The sequence below is a fragment of the Vombatus ursinus genome, unplaced genomic scaffold, assembly GCF_900497805.2.
Source record: "Vombatus ursinus unplaced genomic scaffold, bare-nosed wombat genome assembly UNPS02014813.1, whole genome shotgun sequence".
Lineage (NCBI taxonomy): Eukaryota > Metazoa > Chordata > Mammalia > Diprotodontia > Vombatidae > Vombatus > Vombatus ursinus.
In genome coordinates this window covers 33,641,291-33,650,781 of record NW_020954591.1, presented here as the reverse complement: position 1 = coordinate 33,650,781, position 9,491 = coordinate 33,641,291, and the positions used below count along the sequence as shown (strand labels likewise).

General features: G+C 47.5%; 1 protein-coding gene and 1 long non-coding RNA gene across 2 annotated transcripts in view; one reads left to right on the top strand and one right to left on the bottom strand.

Moving 5' to 3' along the window:
• Window positions 1-3,800: 3,800 nt before the first annotated feature.
• On the bottom strand, window positions 3,801-7,066 carry LOC114022792. The gene is made up of 2 exons (XR_003566704.1): window positions 5,980-7,066; window positions 3,801-3,975 (listed from the first exon to the last, which is right to left on the bottom strand). It is a non-coding gene; the product is annotated as an uncharacterized LOC114022792 (long non-coding RNA).
• The window catches only part of ST3GAL4 (ST3 beta-galactoside alpha-2,3-sialyltransferase 4), a 43,119-nt gene continuing 39,226 nt past the window's right edge, over window positions 5,599-9,491 (top strand). Inside the window, exon 1 of the mRNA XM_027835210.1 lies at window positions 5,599-5,670. The gene's annotated coding sequence lies outside the window, so the exon portion shown is untranslated. The remainder of the gene's footprint in view (window positions 5,671-9,491) is intronic.

Below are 9,491 nucleotides of genomic sequence, written 5' to 3'. Positions count from 1 at the left end.
AGGCAGTAAGACCAGAGAGGAGCTATACTGGGAGAACTGGGCAGTGTGCAAGGATTAGAGGCTGACAGAGAGATGAAAAATTGTTTTAGGAAAAGCAGTTTGGATTGAGGCCCCAGAAGTTGCCTGCCCTTTGTCCGAATAACCGTAAGAAAGAAAAGGACCCATATGTATGAAAGTATTTAAGGTATCTCTTTTTGTGGTGGCAAAGACCAGGAAGCTAAGGGAGTATCCTTGGCTTCAACTGGGGAATAACTGATGAAGTATGTATAGAATGGGATACTATTGTGCCCAAAGAAATGATGAAATGGATAGTTTCAGAGAAACCTGGCAAGACTTATATGAACTGAGGCAGAGTGAAATGAACAATATATCAGGAGAATAACAATATAAAGACAAATAGCTTTGAAAGACTTCAGAGCACTGATCAATGAAATGATCAACCATAATTAGGGAGGGCTGATAATGAAGAATGCTACTCAGCTCCTGAATTATAAAGTAGTGAGGGATGAAATAAGTAGAATGAGACACGTTTGTGGATGAGGCCAATGTGGGAATTTGATTTGCTTGACTATGCCTATGTAGGCCAAGGATTTTTTTTTTCCCAGTGGAGAGAGTAAGTGGTAGGGAGAGACAATCAATGCTTGTTAGTGGAAAATAATAACAACAACAATAATAATAAAGAATGGGTTTAGGAGAAGCACAAGAAGAGATGGAAAGAGCCACTGAAGTTTCCTGATTAGGCCACTCCCATGGTCAGCTGTGTCCTTTAGGAAAATCATTTTGTCAGCTGTGTGAAGGTCAGATTTGAGAGTCCTAAGGCAGGGAGACTGGGAGGCTATCACAGTAATCCAAGTAAGAGGGGAAGAGGGCCTGAACTAGTGTGGTGATTGTGAGAAGGGAGAAGGGAAAAGAAGTGAGAGGTGTTACCCAGCAAAAATGAGCACAATCTTTCAGGGGAGGAGATGGATATTCAACGAAATAGGGGACTTCCAAACCTTCCTGATAAAAAGACCAGAGCTCAACAGAAAATTTGATCTTCAAATACAAAACTCAAGAGAGACATAAAAAGGTAAATGGGACAGAAAGAAACAACATGTTATTAATAAAGCAAACTGTTTACATCCCTACAAGGGAAGATGACACTTGTAACTCTCGAGAACTGTATTGTTATTACACCATGTTAATGGGGTATGCATAAAGGGGGTGGGTATAATCTGACTTTGATGTAATGATAAAAAAAATCTAATCAAGTGGGTTAAATGGATCCAAGTAAGGGGATTAATCTGATCAAAAAAAATGTACTGAGAGAAAAGGAAAGGAGGAGACAGACAAGGGTAAATTACATTACAGGAAAAGGCACAAAAACCTATTACAGGAGAAGGAAAGAAGGGAGAGAGATGAGCACTGTTTGAATCTTACTCTCATCAGATTTGGCTCAAGAAGGGAATAACATAATCATTTAGGTATAGAAATCTAACTTGCCCTATAGGCAGTAGGAGGGAAAAGAGGAAAGAAAAGGGAGGGGGGATAGAAAGGAGGGAAGAAGTAGTAAGGATAAAGGGGAAAAAAGGGAGGGGGTTAATAGAAGGGAAGTGGGACTGAGGGAGGCGGTGCTCAAAAGCAAAACACTAGTGAGGAGGGAAAAGGAGAAAGGAGAAAGAAAAGCATAAACGGGAGGTAGGGGGAAGGATGGAGAGAAAGACACAGATAGTAATCATAACTATGAATGTGATATATGAATGTAATGGAATACTATTGTGCTGTAAGAAATGATGAGCAGGCAGACTTCAGAAAAATCTGGAAAGACTTGTATGGTCTGATGCTGAGTGAAATGAACAGACCCAGGAGAATATTATACACAGGAACAGCCACATTGTGTGATGACTAATATTGATAGACTTAATCCTTCTCAGCAATACAAGGATCTAAGACATCTCCAAAGGCCTCATGATGGAAAGTGCTATCCACATCCAAAGAAAGAACTATGGAGTCTGAATGCAGATCGAAGCATACTATTTGCTGTTTTTTTCTTCTGTTGTGTTTTGTTTCCTCTTTCTGGTGGTTCTTCCTATCGGTTCTAATTTTTCCTTACAACATCACTAATGTGAAAATATGTTTAATAGGAATGTATATGTATAGCCTATATCAGACTGTGTGCAGTCTTGGAGAGGGAGGGAGGGAAGGAGGAGAAAAATTTAAAACTCAAAAGCTTATGGAAGTGATTGTTGATAAATCAATATAAATTAATAATAAAAAACCAAACAAAAACAAAAACAAAAAAGAAGTGAGAGGTGTTATGGGAGGCAGAAATGACAAGATTTGGCAACAAATTGGTCATGTGGGAGGGAGGAAAAATGAGGAGATGTTGTGAACCTTGGAGGATGGTGCTATCTTGGCTGGTAATAGGGAAGTTTGGAAGAGAGGTGGCATTGGGGAGAGAGATGATGTCATGAGATCTCACATGTCTACTACAATCCATTCATGCCTGTATCACTTACTCAGTCCTACCCAAAATGAAAATGGGGGGGGAAGAGGACCTCTTATTCAACTGTCTGTGATGGGGGTGGTATGGGATCATCTCAGCCACCAAGGGATCTGGTGAAAAGGGGGTGATTATGTATAGGGGGAGGGGCATGAATTTCCTCATTGACACCTTTGAAGCAGCTACAGCAGGAAAGGGGAAGGGACTGGACATTTGTATATTGCCTACTATGTGCTAGGCACTGTGCTAAATGCTTTACAGATATTTTGATCATAATATCCCTGGGAGGTAGGTGCTGTTATTATCCCCATTTTACAGTTGAGGAAATAGAAGTTAAGTGACTTGCCCAGGGTCACATAGCTAGCAAGTGTCTGAGGCCAGATTTGAACTTGGGTCTTCCTGGCTCCAGGCCCAGGTCTCTTATCTACTGTGCCTCTGAACTGCTTCTGTGGGTGCCCAAGTACCAGATACAGAATTATAACTGTCCGAGGGGGCCAATCCTAGTTCAGAAGCTAGAAAGTTGGGAGCTTGCATAACAGAGAAAAGGGGAAGAATGGTTGTGGGGGAGTGTTAGAGCATGCAGGTAAGTATGGTAGTTATGTTCCATCCTAACCCTCCCCATAATAGCCAATTAAGGGAATATAACTTCTTATCTTCAGATTAGCTGGTCATCCAATCTTTGGATGAAATCACTTCCCTACTTTGGAGACCATAGCCTTAGTGTGATTTAGATGACCTCAAGTGAGGTTATTGAATGATTAAAAGGGAAGGTCTGGAAGTGGCAAGGAGCACTGAGTATTGGGAAGGGGGAAGAATATCAGAAAAGTGAGGAACTTGCGGGGGGGGGGGCTGTAAAAATATTTAGATATTATAGATTTCATAGAGCTAGAGGACAGGAACCAGTTTTTTATTTATTCTACTGTTCTGGGAACTGAGGCCTAGGAAAGTTAACTTGCCAAAGGATGAATAGCTTCTGGAAAGGGTAGTGCTTTGCAGAGGCTAAATCTTAGCACCGGGGTACAGGATGGGAAGGAAGTTTAATATTTTAGGTTTATTTTCAATTTCACTTTTTCTTTTTTTTTTTTGGTAAGGCAATTGGGGTTAAGTGACTTGCCTAAGGTCACACAGCCAGTACAGGGCAAGGGTTTGGTCTGAGGTGGCATTTGAACTCAGGTCCTCCTGACTTCAGGGCCAGCGCTCTATCCACTGCGCCACCTAGCTGCCCCATCAATTTCACTTTTTCAAAAAAGATTCTGAAAGTAATAAACACCAAATAACATGAACATATCCTTATATAAAGTAGAATAGAAAAACAGACTGAACACAGAACTAAAAATTTCTATTAGGTAGTTTGCTTTTCCTTTTTAAGTAGATAATATATTCAACATGCAACTTTCAACGTTGTCCTGCTAGTCTGTGTTTCTTTTGTGCATTAATGAAAATGCTTCAATGATCCTCTTCTTTCTGATATCCCCCATTTCCATCCTCTACCCCTATGAAAAAACAAAACAAAACAAAACAAAACTGAACAACAATCTTGGTAACAAATACGCACCAGCAAGCAAAACAGAAAGTTCACATTGGCTGTGCCCTAAAACCCATTTTGAAAAGTAGTTATCTTTTCACAGAAAACGCTAGGGAAAAATGGGTGCTTGTGTGTGTGGGAAGCTTCTATGGGATAAAGAGCTTTTTCCAAGTTGTCTTCCCTCTCCAATAGAGGACTCTTCTAATCATCTCCTAACCTCCTCCCCCAACTTGTCCATGGTCAGAGCTATCCAAGAAACTCTGCTCTCCTCTCTGGCCTGGCAGCCTCAACCTCCTCATCTTGGGCTGAACTTTTTGTTACAGAGAACCCAATCTGCTATGGTCTTTGCAGTCCTTGTTTTTTTTTTTTTTTTTTTAAAAGGCACTGAACTCTTTCCCTATTCTCCCCTCTTCCTCCCCTTCTTGAAAATAGACGAAACATAAAAAGCACCTACACTTGGTCAGGGAGCTTCATGAAGAGCTCAGTTTAATTCAGCATACTCTAATTAAGAATTTACTAGATGAAAGGTACTGTGCTAAGGACTGAGAAAAGAAAGAAGAGGGAAGGCGACTTTGTATTCCAGCCCTAGGCACCCTGCATTGTGGGGAGATATACCAGGGATACAGAAACAAGCTTTACTCTTTCTCTGTGACTTGGTTTCCCCAGTGGAGAAAGAGGCCGATGATCCTCTAAGCCTCTCCCCTCCCATCCAGACACAGGCTGAGGGACCCCAGTTCCTTCCAAAGGGAGAAGTCCGAGAAGTTCCACACCCTGGATGCCCCTGCCAGTGGGGACCCATACCTGACAGGTCTGCAAAGCAGCCTGGCACAGGAGGATCCCTTGCCTGGGGCATCTCCCAGTCTCTGAGGCAGCAACATCTCCTCCTCCCTTCCATCTCCCCTCCATCTCATCCCTATCCGGCCTTCCCCTTCCCTCCCCACTTCCTCTCTCCTTTTCTTCCTCCCCTCCCTCCTCTTTTTTACCCTTCTCCCTCCCTTCCCTTCTTCTCCCCTCCCTCCTCCTCTTCCTCTCCTTTCTCCCTATCCCTTTCTCTTCTCCCTCCCCTCCCAATATTTTCCCCATCCCTTCCTTTCCCCTTTTCTCTCCCTCCCTCCCTCTACTCTTCAGTTCCTCTCCTCTCCCTCCCCTCCCCCTCAGCCTCTCTCCTGTCCCTCCTTCTCCCTCCTTTCCCCCTTCCCCTCCCTTTCCCTCCCTCTTCTCCTGTCCTTCCCCTCTCCCTCCCTCTCCTTCTCTTCAGTCCCTCTCCCTCCCCTCCTGTCCTTCCCCTCCCTTTCCCACCTTCCTCCCCCCCTCACCTCCAGTCCCTCTCCTCTCCCTCCCTTCCCCCTCAGCCTCCCTCCTTCCCCTGCCCCCTCCCCCTTCTCCCCCTTCTTCCCCCTCTCCCGCTCATCGCCGAGCTCCGGGCCCGTGTGCGCAAGCGTGTCCATCCCAGAGCCAGCCCCTTCACCGCTCGCCGCCGCCCGCCCGGGTCCCCTCCGGCGCGGACTTTCCCAGCGCCCCCGGTCAGCTGCGGTCCGGGACAGGCCCGGGTCCCGGAGCCACCGCCGCCGCCTCTCCCGCGCCTGGCCGCCCGGCGCCTAGCGGATCTGAGCAGCGTCCCCGCCCTGACCTGTCCGGCCGCCGAGTCCGCCCCGCCCGGAGGGTGAGTACCGCGGCCGAGGGTAGGGGAAGGCACGGGAGGGGAGGGGTCGGAGGGGGACCCTCGAGGCCCGGGGGAGGGGTCCGGGGCCTGGGGCCAGGGGCCGCGCGCGGGCGGGCTGGGAGGGGGCGTGGGGGAGGAGGGACGCCCCACCGCGGCCGGGCGCGGCATCGGGACTCCCCGGGGGTCGACGGAGAGCTGCCCGCGGTAGGGGGCGGCCGCCGCCCCGCTGCACAAAGTTTCTTCAGCCCGGATGGAGGGCATCCGCCGGAGCCCCGGGATCGGGCTGGCAGTGCCCACGCGCTCACTCACCCCGCATGCCCGGGCTCCGGGGTTCGAACAGAGGCAGAGTTCGAGCAGTGGCTGCTTCCCGCCACCTTTGGTGTCGGGCGGGTTAGGCGTCCGGGTAGGCAGGGGTCCTCCCTGGCAGACGGCTCGGGGCTTGCCAACATGTCTGCCCACTGCTTCCCCCGTCACTCCTGTGTTTTGGGCTCTTCTGCCCTCCCTTTACTTCAAGGCTCTGCCGTGTGCCCTAAAAGTCTGGATTGGACCTGAGAGCGGGAAGGGGAATGGTGATCATCGTGCCTCATGGCCACCCATGGTCAAGGCTCGGGGACCTCTTCGAGAGACTCTTCAGCATAGACAGTGTTTGCAGGAGCCTAGTGTTCCCCTCCGCAGGGCTTACTTAAGGTGCCACAACTAGCAGGACTTTCTGGAAGGGAGGTCCTGAGGCCGAGTGTTCCCTTACTCTCTCTCCCCCCCCCCCAAAAAACAGAACCCAGCAAAATTCTGGTTTGAATAGAGCTTTGAAGTCTGGGCCCAGAACTCTATCCTTAAGGTTATCCCTTTTGTATATATGGGTCACCAGCTAGGTTGATTCTTGGTGGCCTCAACTGGGTTCTTTTCTCCAGTGGGGTCTGAGAGCCCTTTTGGATCTAGATAGTGACATCCATCTGTGGCACCGTCTCCCACACTCTCAGTCCTGGCAGCCGCTGTTGCCCTGTGATGGACTTGGAGCCCAGGGCATCCCTGCTGTCATTTTGGGCAGAAACCCAGAAGTTCTTGTTTCCTGGAAATATACATAAAATGATCAAGTCTGTGGGAGGCTGTGCAGGAGGTTAGTCTTTGAATCTCCTGCCCAAGACCACAGTATAACCAAGATAAGCAGGAGGTTGGTGGCCAGCAGGTACTGGTTCCAAGCACTGTTGTCAGCTCCAATCTTGGAGTAGACTTCACATCCCATCTGCAAAGCTGGCATGGTGAAGGGAGGTCTTGAGAGGCATGATGTCCTCTGAAGTCATCGTGGACTTTTGATAAGAAGGAGTTGTTTCTGACCCAAGTACTGAGAGTTGGTAGTGGAAGGGAAAACAGTGTGAGGTGAGGGGAGGAAAGTAACAGGGCTTTGGCCAGGGCAGTCTGAGGTAAGAAAAGCAGTGTAGGGATGTTTCAGTGTAAAGACTGGGTGACGTAGAGTCATTTATTCACTATGAAGTTGAGGGAGCACCCTTCACGCTGTGTGTGCCGTGTCAGTCAGTGACTGACAAGCCTTTGGAGCCTTTGCTCTTTCTCCCCTCTTCTCCCATTCCCCTCCCACTCCGCTCCTAGTTCCAAAGCAGGGATGACCTGCCCTCTACATTATATACTTTTAAGACCTTGTTCCTGACAATAGAGGGTCCTTTGGGCTTTCTTTTCTGAGTGGAACTGTGCTTTATTCATCACCGGTGTGAATAGTAATGATGATGATGATGGCCAGCATTTACATAGTGCTTTAAGGTTTGCAAAGGGCTTCACATTTGTGACCTCATTTGATCCTGACCACCCTGTGAGGTTAGGTACTGTTAGTAAGAGCTTGTGGTTGTTTAGTCATTTCAGTGTGTCCAGCTCTTCACAGAAGAGGTACTGGAGTGATTTTCCATTTCCTTCTCCTTCTGAGGCTGAATTTGAACTCAAGAAGATGAGGCTTCCTGATTCCAAGCCCAGTGATCTATCCACTGTGCCACCTAGCTTTCCCAGTGAGTGGGCTGAGGTGGAATCAAAATTCAGGTCTTCTTGACTCCAAGTCGGCCAGACTATCCACTAGGAGGCCCAAGGCTAGGGATGCTCCTAGATTACTTCTTTCTCTTTCCTTCTTCGATTGCCCTGTGGTGACCCAGCCAGTATGTATCCTAATCTCCTGCTGGTCCCAGTTTCCCTTGTTTGTCCTAGGCTCCAATGAGGTCAGTCACCCAACCGAATCCTCAGGGCTTTGTTTACAATGCCTGGGGTTTGATTATTCTCTTCCCTCCCCTCCACCTTGTCAGCCCTTCTCTTCCCTCTGTGACCTTGGGCAAGGACAATACAGCAGCTGACATTTTATAACACTTTAAAGTCTGAAAAACACTTTTATTTACATTTACTCGATTTTAACTTCTCTAGGCCTCAGCCTCTTCATCTGTAAAACTGAGGGGTGGGGTTGATGGGGTTGGGATCCAGAGTTAGGCTAGGTTACCTTTAAATTCCCTCAACCCAGACTCCTGTTGGTGGTTGAGGATCTTTGCAGAAAGAGTACCTTAGAAGAAGTGGGTGAAGTTTCTTGTGCCCTTGCCACTTTGGTGTCTACTTTTGCCTCCCCAATTCCGTTCTCTGTGGTTCTTTGGCTGCCTAGTCACTTCCCCTCCCTAGGAAACTTGACTCTCTGCTTTATCTTTTTCTCCAGCAGCTGTGGTGGCCCCAAGTGGGGCTGGGCAGGGCAGGGCAGGGCTGGGTTTCAGTCTCTCTTGCACCCTTCAGGACTTCTTTGCGTGGTACTCCTGCCTGCCACTCTGGGTGCCCTGGAACTCTGACTTGAGGGATTGTTTTATTTTAGCCCTACATGTTGGATGGGACTCTAGATAGAGCTAATTTAGTTTAAACCCTCCCATTTTTCATATGAGGAAACTAGATTTCTTTAAAGAAAGTGAAGTGGAAGGAGAGTCTAGAGGTGGTTATTTTAATCCTACTCTCTTAACTAGTTCTGTGCCCTCGGGAAAGTCACTTCCCTTTGGCAGTTTTCTTCTTTATAAAATGGAGGGGCAGGACTAGATGATCCCTGGAGGTCCTTTGCAGCTCTTGAGATTTTATGATTCTCTTTATGATTCTCTGATTAATCTGCCAAAAGTCACAGAGCCCCTTAGCTCGTTAGGAAAATAATACTAGAGTCCTAGTTTGGAGGGAGAATAATTTTCAGCATCCCAGGTCCAGGCCAGGGTAGATTGGAATTTGATTCAGTCTGGACAATTGTACCACTAATAATTTGTAATTTTATGTTACTTTATCTTTCAAAGTGCTTTTATATTCGTTATCTTGTTTGAACTTCCCAACAGATCCATCCCAGGCGATTGAGGAGGAGGTGGTCATACTTCTATCCTTGAAAGATTGAGTCAGGGAAAATTTCCCAGGGCACTTAATACTTGGGTTTGTTTTTGCTGGGGCATTGCAGAAGTGGCTGATGGTAGTTCTGTGCTTCTGCTGTTCCTTTAGCTGATTGGCCCTCTGCCAGTGAACTGGGGCCTGAAAGACTTGTGTATTCTGCCCCCCTTTAAAGAAAATTGTCCAGAATCTGTGCCCCAAGAGGGGCACATCCTCATCCTGTCCCCATCCTCATCCTCAGCTCTGGTTCATAGCTTTAGGCTCCACTCACCTTGTAAGTAGTGGTAGCTGGGTGGTACAGTGAATAGAGTTCCAGGTGTGGAGTCAAGAAGACTCATCTTCCTGAGTTCAAATCCACACTTCCTAGCCGTGTGACCCTGGGCAAGTTACTTAGCTCTGTTTGTCACAATTGCCTCACCTGTAAAGAGCTGGAAATG